At 49.4% G+C, this 20435-nt stretch overlaps 1 pseudogene; it reads right to left on the reverse strand.

The window, feature by feature from the left end:
* LOC123142724 (uncharacterized) overlaps positions 1 to 20435 on the reverse strand; it is a 96267-nt pseudogene that overhangs the window by 48893 nt on the left and 26939 nt on the right.

Raw genomic sequence — 20435 nt, forward strand, 5'->3', positions numbered from 1 at the left:
CTTGACAAGATTTTGAAGTAGTTCAAAATGGAACAGTCAAAGAAAGAGTTCTTGTGTCGGTGTGGAACGACACCTATGGGATCACAAGAATCCCTACTACGGTTGCCGGGGCGCGTGGTTGCAAGAAGAGCAGGATCAGTAGTCAGCACAAGGATCATTTACCCAGGTTCGGGCCGTGAGGATGCGTAAAACCCTAGTCCTGCTTTGGTGGGTGTATTTTAGAGAGTTCTTGAGCTCTCGAACTAGCTGTGGTGAGCGTGTGGTTCGAAAGAGCCGAATCCTTCTCCAGTATGCCATGGGCCTCCTTTTATAGGCGAAAGGGGCTGCCACAGTGGCATACAGGAGGTGGAAAGGCGTAGAGTATTGGGAGCTTATCGCTCGTATTACAGGACAAGTCGCATTTAATGCGCTGCTGAGGTGTCCCCTAGCTTTATCGGGGACGGGGGCGAGGCCCGTCCCGTCCGTCGCCGCTCCTCTTCGCTTCGACACGCGCCCTGGCCAGCGATGCATGCGGTGCCATGTAGGCAGGCAGGCAGCTGAGGTGGCGCGGTGGTAGGGTCTTCACGAAGATCTGCAAGCCGCCACACATGCGCCTGCTGAGTTGGCCTGGAAGCTGCATGCTGCCACGCAGTTGCCTGCCTAGCTGGTTTGGGCTGGCAGCTGCATGTGAACGGCGGTGGAGACTTGGCTGGTGCGGGCCTGGCAGTGGCCCTGTTGGCGTCTTTGGCGAGAGCCTTGCCGGGGGGCTCGGCAAGGGTCTTGCCGTGGCGTGTTGTCATCCCCGGCAAGAATCTTGCCGGGGGTCTTGTGGCTCTTTTCGGTAAGGATCTTGCCGAGGATCGTTGTCTTCCAATCCTCATCTGATCTTGAATATGTCTTGTCTTCACAAAGATCTGCATGCCACCACAGAGGTGCTTCCCGAGCCCTGGGCCAACGTGGTTGATGGTGTTGGGGACCGTGGGCTCAAGGGTGGCTCACTCTGTTGGTGTGGGGCGAGCTACTCCGGCAAGGGTCTTGCCGGGGGAACCTGCTTCGTCCCTCTGCTCTTTGTGGTCTTGGCCTTGGCGTTGCTCTGGTTATCTTGGGCTTCGGTCTTACCTTGGCTCACCTCCCCTGTACTGCTTGGTGTGACCGTGGGCGCGGCTCTGACTGCCCGTGCACAGGTAAAGGGGTACAAAAGTGCGCCCCTCCTTTTGTACACCGACAGGAGCCCCCGGGCCTGGGCCACACATAAGCGCGACACATTGTTGGGCGAGGCCCAAAACGGTGCGCGGGCAGGCGGGGCGGTTTTTACCGCGGTAAAACTTTTCGCGCGGCGCGGCGTGGCGTGGAGGGGTGTGCGTGACGTGGGCGGTATGCGTGGGGCGGTTCCCGCATGCATGCGTCACATCGTAGTAAAGAGGCGGCTCGCGCCTTCCCCATAAAAAGAGGGAGGCGTGGAGGCGTGGCTCATTTACCGCGTGGGGCCGGGTCGCGGTCTTCAAGGCGTCCACACCCCATTATCATGGGGTGGGGAGAGGTCGCCTCACCCGTCCCCTCGATTCTGCACGTTCGCCACGCGTCCTCCATGCGCTTGGGGTGGCAAGCGGTGGAGGCGGGAAACCGGGCCGTCGCTGGTTGGGGCAGCGGGTCGGTCCCGATTCCCTGCGCCTCTGGTGGCTGGATTGGCCGAGCGCGGCGGCCGAGCCCTGACCCCGCCCCTTTATAAGGAGGGGGAAGGGGGGATGGCGTCCCGCACTCTTCTGTCATCTATCTCCTCTCGCTTCTGCTTCTTCCTTTCACTCGACATGGAGAAAGGGAATCCTGGTCCTTCGACGGTGGTAGTGAGGGTCGTCGCTCGACAGGGCGTCCCTCCTCCTCCTGAGCCCGCGGTGGTGGAACCGGCCGCGAGGGGAAGGGGGAGGGGGCGAGGCCGTGGGCGAGGCCGGGGTAGAGGTCGTAGTGCTCGGGGAAGAGGAGGACGGGGCAGCGCGCCGGCTTCGCCCCCACCAATGATGCATTTTCCGATGGAAGGCCATGTTGGAGACCAGCCCCGCGAGTTCTTTATCAGGCTGTGCCGGCCTCCGCGTCGCCGTCTTCATCTTCCCGCCCCGTTTGCTCTGGAGATGGAGCGTGACCCGCCCCAATCCCTCAGATTGCATATGAGGGGCTGTGGGAATTGGGGCACGCGGGTCGACGTCGACTTCCCGGCTCCTCGGGATATGTACCTCCGTCGTGGATGGAAGACGTTCGCTCGCATCCACAGCCTGATGGCGGGGCTCGTCCTCTACTTCAAATTAATGGAGGACGGCCTGCTCTCCGTCAAGGTCTTCGGAGACTTCGGGACTCGCCTGAAGTGCTGCGTGGAGAGCTCCTCGAACGGAGATTCCGGCGATGGAAGCTCTTCCTCGAGCGAAAGTGATGAGGAGGACAACGGGGCAGATGACGGGGACGAGTCCGACTAGGCGTCGGACGCCCCGCGCCTGGGCGGGTGCGGCAGCAGCAGCATCTGCACCTGGCTGCTCCTCCGGCAGAGTTTTGCCGGGGGTGGGGCCAGCTCCTTGAACTTCTCGGGGCCGTCTCCTTGGGCGGCTGGCGTTGGGAGGCAGCGGAAGAGGAAGAGGGCGGGCGGCAAGGCCGTCAACTCGAAGTACGCGGGCACCGACGACTTCATCGCGTATTGTCGGTCCTGCCGCCTCGTCTTCCAGCCCCTTTCCCGGCACCGTCATCACCGGCCCACCTGTGGGCGGCCACCGAGGTGTTCTCTCGGTGCTTTCTGCTGCTCGTAGCTCGCCTAGGCACCCCTTTTTCCCTTTCGCCTCCTTGACCTGCCTCCTGAGGAGAGGGACAAGAAAGGGATCATGGGCATCTTATCTCTTTTTTAATCTGTAAGCCTTTGGGCCTTGTTAAATTTAAAGCTTGTAATCCCCCTTGCTCATGTTTTTCATTCCGTACGGACTGTACCTGTGTGGGATGCTTTTAATGAAAAAGGGATGTTTGCTGGGTTTTTCGTTCGTGGGTAGACCCCGCGACAAGGAGCGAATCCTTGTTACAATTTATGATAAATGTTTTCACCCGGCAACAGGCCTTGCCGTCCCCCCACTTCGCTCGACCATTCTCGCGCCCTTGGCGAAGGCAGGGATGAAGCGGGCTTAGGCTCCTCGTTCTACTTCCTTGCCACCACGACTACAACCAAATCCGGGCCCAGGAGATAATCCTTGGGTATAGAAAAGGGGAGCACGGTGGCCTAGAAATAAAACGAGGTTTCACATATCCCAGTTCCGTTCCGAAATGCATGATAGAGGATGAAAGACTTATCTGGATCTGCAGCCCCCGGCAACCTTGTCTTGCCGCGGTTTGATCCTTGTGCTTGCAGCCCCCGGCAACTCTGGTTTGTCGGGGTCGGGACGCCGGTCCGTTTCCTTTCTTCCAAGTAGCTCAGCAGAAGTGCTCATGTGCCCTGCGAACCAAAGGAGGACAGAAAAGAAACAAATAGACGCGCACTCGACCTCTAGGCTAGGGGTTAGTCGCCGCTAAGCACTATCAACCCTAACCAAGGACGAGACTCGACCTAGCATGCATGCTATAACTTAGGGCGCCAGCGCTTCATTTATGTATGCTCAGGGTCTGCGCCTGGCTTTGTACGAAGGGTTACATGCCTTGCCGGCAAAGCTTGTACAAAAGGTGGCTTGCCGGGAGGCCCGGCAAGCCGCGCCTTATGGGTAAAACTTGCGAAGATGCTCGATGTTCCAGGAGTTGCTCACTGGGATAGCATCTTCGGTCTCCAGGCGGACTGCGTCGGGCCTGGTGACTCGCATTACCCGATAACGGCCTTCCCACTTTGGCGTCAACTTGTTGGAATTCTTGGCCGACTGAATGGGCCGAAGAACAAGGTCGCCTTCCTCAAAGCTTCGGGCATCAACCTTGCGGCTATGGTAGCGGCGCAAGGCTTGCTGGTAGCGTGCTGCTCGCACAACCGCTCGAAGACGATCTTCCTCAAGGAGCGTCGCGTCATCTTGGCGCAACTGCTCTTGCTCAAGCTCATCATAAGCGAGCACTCGAGGTGACCCGTATATGAGTTCCATGGGGAGAACTGCTTCTGCCCCGTATACCAGGGTAAAAGGTGTCTGGCTGGTGGCTCGATTTGGCGTTGTCCTGATCGACCAAAGAACCGCTGGAAACTCATCAATCCAGCGTCTTCCACTCTTGTGCAGCCTGTCAAAGGTCTTCGTTCTCAGGCCTTGCAACACTTCAGCATTTGCCCTCTCCGCTTGGCCGTTGCTCCGTGGGTGTGCCACGGAAGCAAAACAGACCTTGCTACCGAGGTCTTGAATGTATTGTATGAAGGTGTGGCTTGTGAACTGCGTGCCGTTGTCGGTGATGACTCTGTTTGGCACACCAAAACGACAGACCAGTCCCTTGAAGAACTTGACGGCTGATTGAGCAGTTACCTTTCTCACTGCTTCCACTTCCGGCCACTTTGTGAACTTGTCGATTGCAACGTACAAGTACTCAAAGCCCCCGACTGCGCGGGGGAAAGGGCCCAGTATATCGAGCCCCCAGACCGAGAATGGCCAGGAGAGAGGGATTTTTTGAAGGGCTTGAGCTAGTTGATGAAGCTTCTTTGGATGGAACTGATACTCTTCACACTTTGTTACTAGTGCCGTCGCATCCTAGAGGGCGGTGGGCCAGAAGAAACCTTGCTGGAACGCCTTTCCGGCAAAGGGCCCTCGACCCTATGTGGGAGCCACATATGCCTCCATGTATCTCTGCCAACAGCTCCAATCCTTCCTCCCGGGGGATGCACTTCAGTTTCAGACCGTTCAGCCTTCTCCTGTATAGGACGTCATCGACGAACTGGTACAGGGCGGACCGACGGGCTACTTTCTCCGCTTCTTCCTGCTCCTCAGGAAGCTCCCCTGTTTGGAGGAATTGGACGGTATGCTGCGCCCATGCCGGAGCCTGGGGCTCGACGGCAAGGACCAAAGGCATCTCTTCCGCCATGGGAGCGGCTGTCTCTACGGCCAGGGCTTGACGCCCTGCCGGAGCCAGTTGCTCGTGGGCAGGCCCAGCGTCCGCGACAGCACCCTTGCCGGCAGCCCCAAGGGGGCTCGGTAGGAAAGTACTTGCCGGGACCTGACTTCCTCCGCTTGTTCTGCCCCGTTGATGGCTCGACGGATGGTTGAGTTAACCGGAGCAAAAAGGTACCTGGTTCCACAGGTAGCTTGAATGCAGCACGCATTAACAGGTAATCGGCGATGTCGTTCTCCATTCAGGGGACGTGCTTCGCTTGGATACCGTCAAAGTGTTCCTCCAGCTTCCTCACCTCATCTACGTAGGCCTCCATCAATGGGATCTGGTAATCCTTGTTGACCTGCCTAACAACAAGCTGCGAGTCACCCTTGACGATGAGCTTCTTAACCCCGAGGTCTGCCGCAATCCTGAAACTGGCGAGCAATCCCTCATACTCAGCAGTGTTGTTGGTGGACATCTCCCTGGGGAAGTGCATCTGAATCACGTACTTGTGGTGCTCTCCGGTGGGCGCGACGAGCAGCACACCGGCACCGGCGCCTTGCAGCGAGAAGCCCCATCAAAGTACATGATCCAGTCGCGGTCTGCTTTCTTGCCGGGGAGAGTGGTCTCCTGGATTTCTTTGTCAGGCGTTGAGGTCCATTCTGCAATGAATTCCGCCAAGACTCTGCTCTGGATTGTCGAGGTACTTTCAAACTTCAAACCGAAACTTGATAACTCCAAGGCCCATTCCACAATCCTTCCGGTTGCATCTGGGTCATGCAGTATTCGTTGCAACGGGAGGCGGGTGACGACAGTGATCTCGTGGGCTTGGAAGTAATGACGTAGCTTCCTCGAGGCCATAAGGAGGCCGAAGAGCAATTTCTGCACACCGGAGTACCTCGATCTAGCTCCCTGCAAGAGGGAGATGACAAAGTAAACCGGGTGTTGCATCATCTTCTTCTTCTGCACCACCTCACCCGACCGCGCGGGCACTTCCTTGGTGGCATCAGACTCTGCCGGGGGCCTCGCCTTGCCGGCACCAGGCCCTGCAGGGGGAATCTTTGGTTTGCTATCCGCTGGTTCTGCCGCCGTCACTGCCTCCTCGTCGACCTCCATCTGTGCCACCAGTGCGGCGTTGACCACTTGATTCGTCGCCGCCAGATACAGCAGCAACGGCTCTTGTGGTTTAGGCGCAACCAGTATTGGCGTGGAGGAAAGGTATTTCTTCAGATCCTGCAATGTTGCCTCGGCTTCTGGGGTCCACTCCATTGGGCCTGCTTTCTTCAAGATTTTGAAGAAAGGAAGGGCGCGCTCGGCGGACTTGGAGATGAATCGGCTCATGGCGGCGACGCAGCCGGTGAGCCGACGCACATCCTTGATTCGCTTGGGCGCCTCAATCTGCTCAATAGCCTTGATTTTGTCTGGATTTGCCTCGATCCCGCACTGCGACACAAAGAACCCGAGAAGCTTGCCGGACGGAACACCGAAGACACACTTCTCAGGGTTCAGCTTGAGGTTGATCTTGCGCAGGTTGGCAAATGTCTCTTCCAGATCTTGCACAAGAGTTGACCCGTCTTTGGTCTTGACCACTATGTCATCCATGTATGCTTCCATATTTCACATGGGGTGATGAATGCTATCTTCTCTTCATCTTCTCTTGTCACGGCCCCGGGCGGGCCTCTCTTACTGGTCGTCCTTGCCGCGGCGGCCTCCTTGGCCGGCACGCTTCTTGCCGGATCCCTCGGCACCATCCTGGTCCTTCTCCTTGTCCCGCCTCTCGTACTCAGCTTTTTGCTTTTCAGCAAGAAGCTCACTTGTCAGCAGTTCTGGAGGTCGTGGCCCTTGGTGTGGTGGATCTTGCAGTACTGCTTGCCGGAGCCCCTTGGCTTGTCGGCAGCTGCTAAGGCCCGGCAAGCGGCGCACCCAGCAATCTCCTTGCCGGGTCCGTCTGCCTTGACCTTTTTGGCAGCGCCGGTGTCGTCAGACCCCTTGATGGCAAGTACGGCCTTGCCCTTGCGTTTCCTGTTGCGACGCCGGCCCTTCTTCGTCGGGGTGGCGGGTCTTTGTTGGTAGAGTCGGTTTCCGCACCGGCATCTTCGCCGGGGTACTTCCTTCCCTCTTCAGCCCGGGCGCATCTATCGGCCAGAACGTAGAGCTCGACCACATCCTTAACCTTGGTCATCGCCAGCTCTTTGCGCATCTTGCGGTTGCGCACGTTCTGATGGAACGCGCTGATCACAGCGGCGGGATGAACGTCGGGGATGTTGTACTGCACCCGGCTGAATCTCTGGATGTACTTGCGCAGGGTTTCCCCTTCCTTCTGAGGAATGATATGCAGATCACTGGCCTGGCCATGAGCTTGGTGGCCTCCTGTGAAGGCGCCAACGAACTCATGGCACAGATCCGACCAAGAAGAAATGGAATCCGCCGGCAAGTGCATCAACCAAGACATAACATTGGGCTTCAGTGCCAGCGGGAAATAATTGGCAAGAACCTTAACGTCGCGAGCTCCGGCAGACTGCATCGCGATGGTGTAGATGCTGAGGAACTCGGACGGATGGGTCTTGCCAGTGTACTTCTCACCGACGTCAGGCTTGAACGTGAGGTGGGATGGCCACTGGAACTGCCGCAGCTCATGGGTAAAGGCCGGGCAGCCCACCTCGTAAGGTAGGCCGCCGGAGCCCCCCAGTGCTGGGCGGTCCATACACTACAAAAAAATACACTTCCGTGATGATACGTGTTTGTCACAGTAGGTCGCGTTTTCTGTCATGCATGTACATCCATGACAAATTTATGACAGAATCAAGATAGTCATACCTGTGCTGTCGTAGAAGTGTTCCATGACATTGCCAAAATTATCATCACGGAAGTGTCCACTTCCATGACGATAAATCGCCCGTCACAGAAGTGCTTTCGTCAAGGGTGACCGACACGTGGCATCCACCGTAACGGAACACCGTTAAGCTATCAGGTCGGGTTTTGGATCCGATAACCCATTAACAGCCCCGACCAATGGGGATTTTCCACGTGAAAAATCATCATTGGCTGGAGGAAACACATGTCGGCTCATCGTTGGGACAGATGTCATCCACTCATTGGACGGAAGGCGCCTATGATACGTCGACACGTGGCACGGCCCAACAGAGGCCCATTCCTGTGAAAAGGCCGACCCGTTTGACTTGGTCAAAAGGTGGCGGGTCGGCCCATGGAAAGCCTGTTCGCATATAGCCCATTTACAACCCGCTAACCCAAGGCCCGTTACGCCCTATCCGAATTAGGCCCAGTAGCGTCATCTGGACCATCCAATATGATTCTAGCATGTTTTCACTTCTGGCCCATGTATGGCCCATGACGTCTTTCGGCCCATATGAGGCCCTATGTAACTCTTGGCCTATTAACGACCCGTGGTGAAACTGGCCCGTAATGAACAGTGTATCACTTTACACCCATTAACGGCCCGTGGTGAAACTGGCCCGTAATGAACAATGTATCACTTTATACCCATTAACGGCCCGTTATTCCATTGGGCTGTTTCCAGCCAATGTTATCTTTCGGCCTTCTCAGAGCCCATTTATTCTTGGGCTCATTTCCAGCATTCGTTTACTTACGGCCCGTTACTGTCATTTTCTGCTTGTGGGCCAAATTCAGCCCGTGGTTACAGTCGGCCCGTTTGTGGCCCGTTAATACGTTGGGTCGTTTTCATAGCGTCATCAAATATGGCCTATTAACGATGGCCCGTTATGGTCGGCCCATGAACGGACGATTCCAACTCTAGCCTGTTTACGGCCATAATGCGGCCTGTTATTGGCCCATGTTTGGCCAATCGATCATACGGCCCGTATAAGGCCCATTGATGATACGGCCCATAGAAGGCCCATTGTTTCTATGGCCCATAGAAGGCCCATTGTTTCTACGGCCCGTAGAAGGCCTACTGTTTCTACGGCCGTAGAAGGCCCACTGTTTCTACGGCCCGTAGGAGGCCCAGTGTCACTACAGTAAATATTAGCCCATGGTTATTGTGGCCTAGTTTTAAACAATAGGTTATTGCAGCCACTAGCAAACCGCGGAAAAAGAACTGCACTGACTACACGCAAACAAATAAACAAGACAACAAGGAAATAAATAAGCAAGCAACTTATGCTAGGCTATCACGGCTATTACACATATTACATCCACTAGGCATCAAAGTTTGCCACTAGTGCAAATATAGGGAACAAAGCAGCATATAAACGCCGCAGCAAAACAAGTCCAGAACTGAAACCACTTCAGAAGAGTTCAAGAAACAATATCCTGGGTACCCATAATGCTGGCAAGATGCTTAGCAAGCTTATTAACTTTCTCTTGTTTGGCGCTTAAATCCTCCAGTGCTTGCTGTTGCACAAGAAAGTACGCATCTGAATTCTGCAGGGACTTCCTCAGTCCTTCGGCTTCTTGCCACAGCACAGCTGATTGATGCCTTTCAGCTTGTAGCTGAGACTGAAGAAGCCGAAGTGATTCAGGCAGCGAGTTCGAAGAGCTTGTGCCAGCGGTACTGGCCAGTAACTCGAAGACTACATCAACGCAGGACTGTGGGGTTTTCTCACTATCTACAAGATCGTTTTTATCACCTTTCTTGGAGACCAACAGGGTTGTCTCACTATCTTGAACCTTATCTGCATTACTTTCTCTACCATTGCATACTGGGGTGCTCTTCTCCAATATTCTGTTTGCATACTACAAGAGAAACAAGCAGACACATCACAGGTTTAGCTTGTAGTATACGAAACTCATTTTGGTAAACCGGTTCAGTAGTAAGGTGGACAGGATAACAGCATGAAACAAACATATATCTATGTACTATGGTCACTGTATTGTCCATATCATTCTAGTTTATGTTCCCTAATCAAGATAGAGACACAATTCAACTCATATATATTTTTAAGACACAACAACATAGACAGAATATAAGTGTGAGAAACTACACAGCATTGGCAGCACTTGTAATGTGCATCACATGAGAACATAATTATTTATACAACTTAAACTGAAATCAACATAGAGTAAGAAGTTAGAACATCAATCCAGTTAAAGAAATAGGTTTAAAACATACCTGTTGCGCCATTGGAGTTTCAATTGGATCCTTCAAATTCGAAAGTAGTTGGTATGAGTAAATACAGTGATGCAACAACAAAGGAGTATGGACCAAAGCTACGGAATCTGACCTGAGAACAGTTGCTCTTCTGCTTTAAACGTGGAGTTTGGGTTAGCTGTGGCGGTCTTCGTGCTTTGGGCACTGCAGTAGCTTTACAAACTGCTCGTGTGGGGGTACTCTGTGGTGGACATGGTGCTTTGTCAACTATAAGTGGGTTACTATCCGCTGGGGTTGCGGTTAGATGGGTTGTAGCTGGTTCTCTACCCAACGGTGTAAGTGTGCGATCTGGAAGAGTCTCGATTATGTGTGGTGGGGCTAGTTTGTGGGCTAGTACAACCATGGTTCTATCTGCATCGACGGGTAGCACTGTCTTTTGTGAAGAACGGGTTTTTGCTCCCTTAGATACTGCCATCAGCCCCTCCAATTCAAATGGCTGATAAACAAGAAAAGAAATTGAACGTACAAACATTGTATGATAGACAGATGTGGTAATTCACATATATGTTGTCTAACCAAACAGGACAGCATGACACAATTTCACATATATGATGCCTAACTAAAGAGGATAGCATGACATAGTTTCAGATATATGATGCATAACTTAACAGGATATAATGGCATAATTCAACATATGATGAGTACCTAAACAGGATGACATGACAAAACTATATGATGTCTTTCTAAAATAGGTTGGGATGAAATAATTCACATACATGTTGTCTAAGTATACAGGATGGCATGATATAATTGACATAATTGATTCATATACTAAGCAGCTGGCACTCGCATGTATGATCTCTAAACTAAGCAGATAGAATTCAATATTGTGCATATGATGTCTAAACTAAGCAATGCAAGACACCATATGCATCATATCACTAGTAGAAAAAGGGGCTTTTGGCCCGGTTGGTAAGGCCCTTTAGTCCCGGTTTTTGAACCGGGACTAAAGGGTCATTACTAATGCCTCTCCCCTTTAGTCCCGGTTCTTACACGAACCGGGACTAAAGGAAATTTTATGATTTTTTTTTGAATTTTTTTTGAATTTCAAATTTCTGAATTATTTCAACCTCTAATCTCTAATCATCACCCCTCATCACTGCTCAATTTATCCTCTAATCTCTAATCACCCCTCATCATTCCAAATCATCTAACTTCCCGAACGGTCACCCATCCTCCCACTCCCACAGCCTGAGCACGCTTAACTTCCGGGTTCTATTCTCCCTCGTTTCCAAGTCTGCACTTGCTGTTTTCCTGACAATAGTAAAATGTCAATCCTATTAACCCTTAGAAATTTTGCTTGAGCATGAAGTGACACATTTCACTGTTTGAGTTTGAAACTATTGTTTTAAAAAACAATAATTATTTAGTAACACTAATATTTCTTCAATAATTAGTTTGACCATTGTTTGCACACAGTTTGACCAGATTTGACCAAAATTCAAAATAACTGAAATAATTATTTAGTAACACTAATATTCTAGAATAATTAGTTTGACCATTCTTTGACCACAGTTTGACCAGATTTGACCAAAATTCAAAATAACTGAAATAATTATTTAGTAACACTAATATTCTAGAATAATTAGTTTGACCATTGTTTGACCACAGTTTGACCATTGTTTGACCAGATTTGACCACATTTTTTCCAAAAAAAAATTTGAAACTACATTTTTTCTGTTACTAGTGGCGCACCTAGCAAATGGTGCGCCACTAGTAAGTTTGAAATTTTTTCGATTTTTTCCACTCTAGATCTTAAAAGCCCCGTAACATTTTTTTCTGTTAGGTTTTTGAGGATTTTGAAAATGTTTAACGGGGTTCCCCCTAGTTAAATTCGGATGTAACTTTTCGAGTAGATGATTTTTCATATAAAAAACTTTTTCATCCGAGTTCGTATGCAAAAGTTATGCCCATTTTACAAATTCCAGAGAGATTTTGCAAATAAAGTCGAAATTCATATTTGTAAATTTTCCCAACAACTAGACCACATATCACATGGGAAACTTATTTTATTTTATTTTTTTGACATTTCCATCATTTTCTTTTGTTTTTTCTAAAACTGAAAAGGCGGTCCACTGGGGGGGGGGTAGAGTTTGAAAATGGGACCTTTAGTACCGGTTCGTGCCATGAACCGGTACTAATGCCTCAAAGCCCATTAGTACCGGTTGGTGGCACCAACCGGGACTAAAGGTCTAACCTTTAGTCCCGGTTGGTGCCACCAACTGGGACTAATGGGCATCGCAGCCTTTAGTCCCGGTTCGTGGCACCAACCGGGACTAATGCCTTAGCCGCACGAACTGGGACTAATGTGAATACTGCCCTGTGACCAAAGCCCTGTTTTCGACTAGTGTATGAGAAATATAAACATTGCAACTTAGATCATACACCTCAGGTGGGATATAGGACTGGTCATCTGTCTCTGAATCCTCCTCTGAGGAGCTCCTTGTAACCATCGAGATATATGCTTCAACAGGTACCATTGAATGCTCTGAAGACCTTGTTTTCACTCCAGATTTTTCCATAACCGGCTCAAATGGCTGATACACATGAAGAGTAGTTCAATATACACAGATTGTTGACAAATGGAATACGTAATGAAAAAAAAGATGGCATGAGATAATTCACATATATGATGCCTGGCTCCATGGCGGTGCATAATTCACATATATGATAACTGGCTGAAAAACATGGCATTGCATAATTCACATACCTGATACAGAAAGCAAACAGGAGGCATTCACACAAAGCATGTCTAATCTAAGCAGATGGCATGGCAATGCAAGACACCATATGCATGATATGAGCAATATAACCCAGCTAAGTTAGAGCATGCACCTCGGGGGGGGGGGATACGACTGGTCATCTCTCTCTGAATCCTCCTCTGAGGAGCTATCGGTAACCAGCAAGAAATCTGCATCGACAGGTAGCACTGACTGCTCAGAAGACCTTGTTTTCACTCCAGATTTTCCCATGACCGACTCAAATGGCTGATGCACAGGAAGAGTAGATGAATGTATAAACATTGTTGACAAATGGAATACATTATGGAAAAAAATATGGCACAATACAATTCACATATACGATGACTGGCTAAACAGGATGGCATTGCATGATTCACGTATATGATGCCTGGCTAAAGAAGATGGCATTGCATAATTCCCATATACTCCCTCCGTTCCTAAATATTTTTCTTTTTAGAGATTTCAAATGGACTACCACATACGGATGTATATAGACATATTTTAGAGTGTAGATTCACTCATTTTGTTCCGTATGTAGTCACTTGTTGAAATCTCTAAAAAGACAAATATTTAGGAATGGTGGGAGTATGATATAGAAACCAAACAGGTGGCATTCACACGAAGCAAATCTAAACTAAGCTGATGACATATAAGATGTATAATGTAAGCAATGCAAGGCGCCATATGCATGATATGACCAACATCAGCATGCCAGGTCAGAGCAAACACCTCAGATGGTAAACAGGCGTGGTCGGATCCTTCTGAATCTCCATCTGAACAGTTATCTTCCTCTGGAATACAATCTGGAAATGCAGGAGGGGGGCCACTTCGCCCACCATGGAGCGGCGTCTGCATGACATTATATTCGCACGCAACGGTCTTCTCTTTTTCTCTACATGTTCAGTACGATTGTGTACAATATCTGACATGCATAATAAAAAAATAGTTAGATTTTGTAAGGCCTAAGGGGTGCATGCAAAAATCAAGACTGATGGTAGCAAACGAGTGGATGGATCCAAAACTAATGATAGCAGGTAGATTATAGCTTCAGTTTAAAAAGATAGACAATGGATCATCTATTGTTTGTTGCCCACCCAACATGAACCACATAGAAGACCCCAGATGAACCAGATAGTAGACAGATACTATTCGTTGTTGGCTCGATATGAGACCCATGGGCAATTCAAAACTCAAGATTGAACGATAAAGTAGCATGTAATAATAACCGATGTATAACATAAGCAAACACGAAAGACTGCGACCTCTCTTCCAGAACTGTGTAGTCCTCAGGTTCATCTGCTCAGTCGATGATGGTAATGCAGTTGGCGTGGCTGCCGGCAACAGGGAAGATGATCTGAGGCAGCGAAAGGAAGTTTGCAGGGGGGATCTCTGCTGCAGTGAACGCCTCTGTCGATGGTGCACCTCAGGTGGGGTGGATGCCGGCACGGCAGGAGCAGGACATAACACACAGATTTTTCTTTGACGCCTATCTGAAAATGAAGTAAATCTGTAAGGGCTCCTTAGAATTGGAGTATTCTATAAACGCAGGGACAGGAAAAACACATGAATAGGATAGGAATGCACGTGCAAAACAGAGCATTTGGAAACATAGGATTTCAGTCAACCTGGGTGTTTGGCTCACATGAATTGGAAGAACAGAGGAATGGAGAAACAAAGTGATGCGACGAGTGTACAACCTCTTTGGCATAGCCTTGTCGACCTCAGCATCATTGGTTTGGACGTGGAGGATGGTGATGATGCTGGTGTGACTGTCGGAGGTGGGGAAGAAGATCCGAGGCCTCTGGAAACGGCGCCGAGGGTACTGCTCCGTTGTGATGGACGGTTCCGTCGTTGGAGCAGCTCTGCTAAGGTGTACGGCGACGAGACTGAAGCATGACAAGACAGACAACGTTAATCTGAAGTGGGACCCTAATATCATTTGCAATAGATGATGTAAAATACATCACCAAAAAGTGCTAGATGTAAAACACATCAGCCGCGCCACGACCGCTCCGATAGATACTGTACGTATTGTTCACTCTGAACTTAACTGAAGAAAATGAACTTCACAGTTGAAACTGAATTTTACTGACGAAACTGATTGAACTAGTAACAGAACATTGCAATAGATGTTTAGGGCGTTCGAGCACTAGTAGCAGAGAAGCAGTGATCTAAATCAGCAAACGCTCGAGCAGGGAACGCACTAGCAGAGAGCAAGTCGTGCAGTAGCACCGCGAGCGAGTGCTAAAGCAGCAACTCCTGTAGCTGCCGGAGGTCGTGCAGCAGCAGCAGCGCAAGCGAGAGCAAGAGCAGAGCAGCAGCACGAACGAAAGCAGGAGCAGTGCAGCAGCGCGACCGACAGCAAGAACAGAGCCGCAGCGCGAGCGAGAGCCGGAGCAGCTGCAGCTAGTGCCGTTGTGGAAGTCGCCACCAAGGAAGCAACGACATGGGGGAGAGACGTCGTGGATGATGAGGCCGGCGACGGCGCCGTCGATGGAGACACACCATGTCTGCTCGGTATCGAGCACCGGCAGCCCCGTGAGATCGAATAAAAGATAAAATGCAGCGGTGAGTGCAGAACCTCCTTCGTGGCGCCGAGTTGGCCTCGGCTTCATCGGAGGAATTGGTGAGGGTGCTGCGGTTCCGGTGGGGCATGTCAAGACGGCGCTATGGGGATTGAGGTGGCGCGATAGACGAGGAGAACGTTGGGGCAGCTCCTTGGAGGTGGAGGACGGGGCGGCTGATCCGGTGGGACGACGAGATCGACAACGGATCCTCATCCGGTGCGGTGGATGAGGGACGGCGAGCTGTTGCAGTGGACGACGTAGTCGGGGAAGAGTCTCCGGCTGGGCGGCGGTCGGGAGGCCGACGGAGGAGCGTGGGGTTTCGCGGGTTTTGGCGGCCTCGGTGTATGAATGGGGGGGGCGAAGGGGGAGGGGGGAGCCAAGCTTAGGGACGCGCTTGTCCGAAATGTAGGGTAAGTTACCAGCGTACCCCCACCGGTTTTTACACCGCGACGTGGAGCTTCATTTCCGGCTGAGGGGTAGAAGGGGGATTTCGCGTGTCTGGGCTGTGGGAGCGATTTCGGATGAGGAGGGAGTTCTCACGCGCGTCCTAATTTCGGGATAACAAGGCGCGGCGCAGGTTGAAGAAGCGGGAGTTTCGAAGCAGGTGAGACAAAAGATACTCGAGCTTGAAAATTTCGGGATAACAAGGTGCGGATTCCTTGTTCGGCAGAACAAACTTAACGTGTAGAAAAACAATTCATACAAGACGCAAGAGAGTCATGTCCCCTTTTACTATATTGCTATAGATGCCATTGAAAAAACTACAAGAAAAATGTAAAAAAAATCGGGAGAACAAGATTACCCTGCACAGTACCAAATTGATTCGCACTTCCCTCAACAACAACAAAAAACAAATCAATTCCCACCAAAGAAAGAGTAATGTCCCTTTTTATATGATTACAGATGCCATGATCTCGAATTTCAATTTTTGAATCCATGTTATGTTGAATTCGAATATATCGTTAGGTGACCTTGCGGTTTATAATTGATGTAGTCGTACATTTGGATCTTCCATCATATATGAACATTTTACTCCACCATGTGAACATATATATTGTCGTCTACCATATGGACTAAATTTGTATCAATTTTCCTTATTTGAATACGATTGTTGTCAAGTTATACAATAATTTAAATATTATCTTGATAACAAAAAACATACATATAGCAGTAATCATATTTCACTATGAACTACATGTACCATACGCTCTCATATTCAAATATTTGTGTCCATTTTATATTGAATTCAAATCATAGTACATTATTGGTCTAGGTAGCGAGATGTTTGGGATAATCAAAACCCTGTTTACATACGTATAATTTTTGGCTGAATTGGGACAAGTTTTGGTATAAGCCTCTTGCAAAACCGGAGATTCTCTCAACAAGCCTCGTGGTTCCGAGAGGGAACGTGTCACCTTTGTGTGCGAAATGATATACGCTGCCTCCCCCTGATTTTATTTACGGAGGCAACATAGAACTATATGAGTGCCCTGTTAAATTTTGGAATTATTTCGGGTTCATTTGGCCTTTCCATACATTAATTGAGTTTCTGGACTTTTAATGTGCATAATCTAAATATGAATTGCATGCACATGCTCCGGTGCACCAAAGTGGCTTGAAAAATCACATGTGTGTCCTTGGTTGAATTTGTAGGTCCCATGGAAGAAATGAGAATGAAATTCAAACATCTGGGCGTCATGACTCGGCCGAAAACATCGAGAAACTTTGATTTTAAATTCATGTAAATCCAAAACTCGCCTGGAAACCATGAAACTTGGCATGGTGTCATGTCATGGCACTAACATGTTGTGGTAAAAAATTGGGCCGATTTGGAAGCTCGTGGTTCTAAGAGGGAACGTGCCACCTTTGAGTGTGAAACGATATACGCTGCCCCCCCTGAGTTTCTTAACAAAGGCAACATAGAACTACATTAGTGCATTGTTAAATTTTGGAATTATTCCGGGTTCGTTTGTCGTTTTTTATACATTAATTGAGTTTCTGGTCATTTAATGTGCATAAGTCAAATTTGAACTACAAGCACATGCTCTCGTGCACCAAAGTTGGTTGAAAAATCACATTTGTGTCCTCGGGTGAATTTCTAGGTCCCATGCAAGAAATGAGAATAAAATTAAAACATCTGGGCATCGTGGCTCGGCCGAGAACATTGAGAAACTTGGTTTTAAAATTCTTGTAAATCCAAGACACGTCTGAAAATCATATAACTTGGCATGGATGTCATGTCATGGTACTACCATGTTGTGGTAAAAAAATTGGCCGAATAGGAACAAATTTTGGTATAAGCTTCGTGCAAACCGAAGCTTCTCTCAAGAAGGCTTGTGGTTCTGAGAGGGAACGTGCCACCTTTGAGTGCGAAACGATATACGTTGTCCCCCTTGAGTTTATTTACAAAGGAAACATAGAACTACATGAGTGCCCTGTTAAATTTTGGAATTATTCCGGCTTCGTTTGGCCTTATTTACACATTAATTGAGTTTTTGGTCATTTGATGTGCATAATTCAAATTTGAACTACAAGGACATGCTCCCGTGCACCAAAGTTGGTTGAAAAATCACATTTGTGTCCTCGGGTGAATTTCTACTCCCTCCTTCCATCTATATAGGTCCTAATGCGTTTTTCGAGGCTAACTTTGACCAAACGTTAGAGCAATAATATATGACATGCACCTTACACAAGGCATACCTTCAAATTTGTATGTCAAAGGAGCTTCCACTAATATAATTTTCATAGTATACATCTCATGTGTTATTAATCTTGTCAATAGTCAAAGGCTGTCTTGAAAAACACATTAGGCCCTATATAGATGGGAGGAGGGAGTAGGTCCCATGCAAAAAATGAGAATAAAATTCAAACATCTGGGCATCATGGCTCGGTCGAGAACATTGAGAAACTTGGTTTTAAAATCATGAAACTTGGCATGGCATCATGTCATGGTAGTACCATGCCGTGGTAAAAAAATTTGGCCGAATAGGAACCAATTTAGGTATAAGCTTCTTGCAAATCGGAGCTTCTCTCAAGAAGGCTCGTGGTTCTGGGAGGGAACATGTCACCTTTGTGTGCATAATTCAAATTTGAAATACAAGCACATGTTCCAGTGCACCAAAGTTGGTTGAAAAATCACATGTGTGTCCTCGGGTAAATTTCTAGGTTCCATGCAAGAAATGGGAATGAAATTCAAAATTCTGGGCGTCGTGGCTGGGTTGGAAACATTGAGAAACTTAGTTTTTTAATTCCTGTAAATCCAAAACACGCATGAAAATAATGAAACTTGGCTTGGTGCCATGACATGGCACCAACATGCTGTGGTAAATTTGCAGTCCGATTTGGGAAGGCGCACACATTAACAATCAACAAAGTCATTTTGGAACAAGTGTTGTCACGTTACAATCGGAAACACAAGTATTATTGAAACCGTGGGCGTTCTACTTACTAGTACCATTTACGTGCCGCCACGCGTCCCCATTTTTTATTAGCTAGGAGGCACCGTGCAGGGTAGCTATTTGAGTACGAGAGGCGTGCGATCAGACCCCTGCGCGTGCTTATCTTGAGGAGAGCCCTTTGACCTCCATCTACCGTCCACATCTCTCCCAAGGTCTCCATTAATGGCGCCCGAGCCTCTGTTTAATGGCGTGGCTATGTCTCACTCGACTGAGATTTAAGAGAGAAAAAAGAAAATCTGAAAGCACGGATCTTGATGTAAGATCCGACGGACCTATATGGCATCTACTGCGACTTATAGCAAGACTGATGTATAGATAAGGACAATTAATTTTTTTGATCAAAGAAGGGCTTGCCCCTTCCGATTTTCATTACTGAAAACCACCACAATTCACAAGAAGTTCAGCACAACTCCAGCCTAACACGAAGGACTAAAAGCTACCAGATTGAAATCGCAACATCCCAAGAGGCCAACAAAGGCCAAACATCCGCGCTAGAACCCAACATTTCACAACTGACAACACAATCCACATCCTAAACCAATTATTACATCAAAAGAAACCAGGAAACTGAAGGAAGCCCAGCAGCAACTAGAAGAACAGCAACGCTAGGGTCGCCACAGCAAGAGTTTTCTTCATTCCAGCCTCGCAACATTGATCTTCCACAGAAAGATAAGGACGATTAATTGTCTTACATAATTAGAAAGATAATTAAAAAAGCCACATGGGGCTACGCCCGAAATACACAAGGGCAAAAGAAGAAGGAAGACAAGGATCTGGCTCGCTGATCTCTACTTTCTTGATGCGTTGCTGCAGGCCGCGGGAACTAGTCTCCGCGGCGAGCGGCGATGAGCTCTTTCGTGTCCTCAAGACGCTGCTTGAGAACATCCACGGATTCCTCCACCAGCCTTTGGCGCTCGTTGCGGAGCATGTCATTCTCGTCCATAAGTTTCTTGACGATGACGCCGGTCCTCTTCAACATGGCACTGGTCTCCTCCTGCTGGTCTGCACTTCGGACGTTCTTCTCCCTCAGCAGGTCACGCTCGGCCCGGAGCCTCTCATTGCCCTCACTTAGCTGCCGGATGATGCCGGTAGCCTGTTCAAACGAGGCTTTCATGTCGTCCTGCAACCTCGCCCAGCCGGAGATCTGATCCATCTGGCTATGGACGATCGCATGCATGCGCCTGTAACAGTCGTCGCCTACCCACGAGAAATTTTCCCAGGCCGCCGCGGCGCGGCGGGACATCTCTGCTGCTTCCGCGACGCGGCCGGACCAGTCTGCTGCATCGACGGCGCGGCGGTACCTCCGTGCTGCTTCAGCGGCGCGGCGGGACCTCCGTGCTGCTACTTCCGCGCGGCGGGACATGTCGGCTGCTCTCGCAGCGAGGCGGGACATCTCTCGTGCTTCCGCTTCCATGCTCGCCTCTCCCTGGTGTCAATCTCTCGACCCAGAACTCACGCTGGCCATGGCAGACGCAAGGGAAGGATGCTGAATGACTTGTTTGTTTTTGTGGATGAGGAGTTGAGGAGGAATGTGCAGTCATCTTGGCAT

This window comes from Triticum aestivum, chromosome 6D, assembly GCF_018294505.1.
Source record: "Triticum aestivum cultivar Chinese Spring chromosome 6D, IWGSC CS RefSeq v2.1, whole genome shotgun sequence".
NCBI lineage: Eukaryota > Viridiplantae > Streptophyta > Magnoliopsida > Poales > Poaceae > Triticum > Triticum aestivum.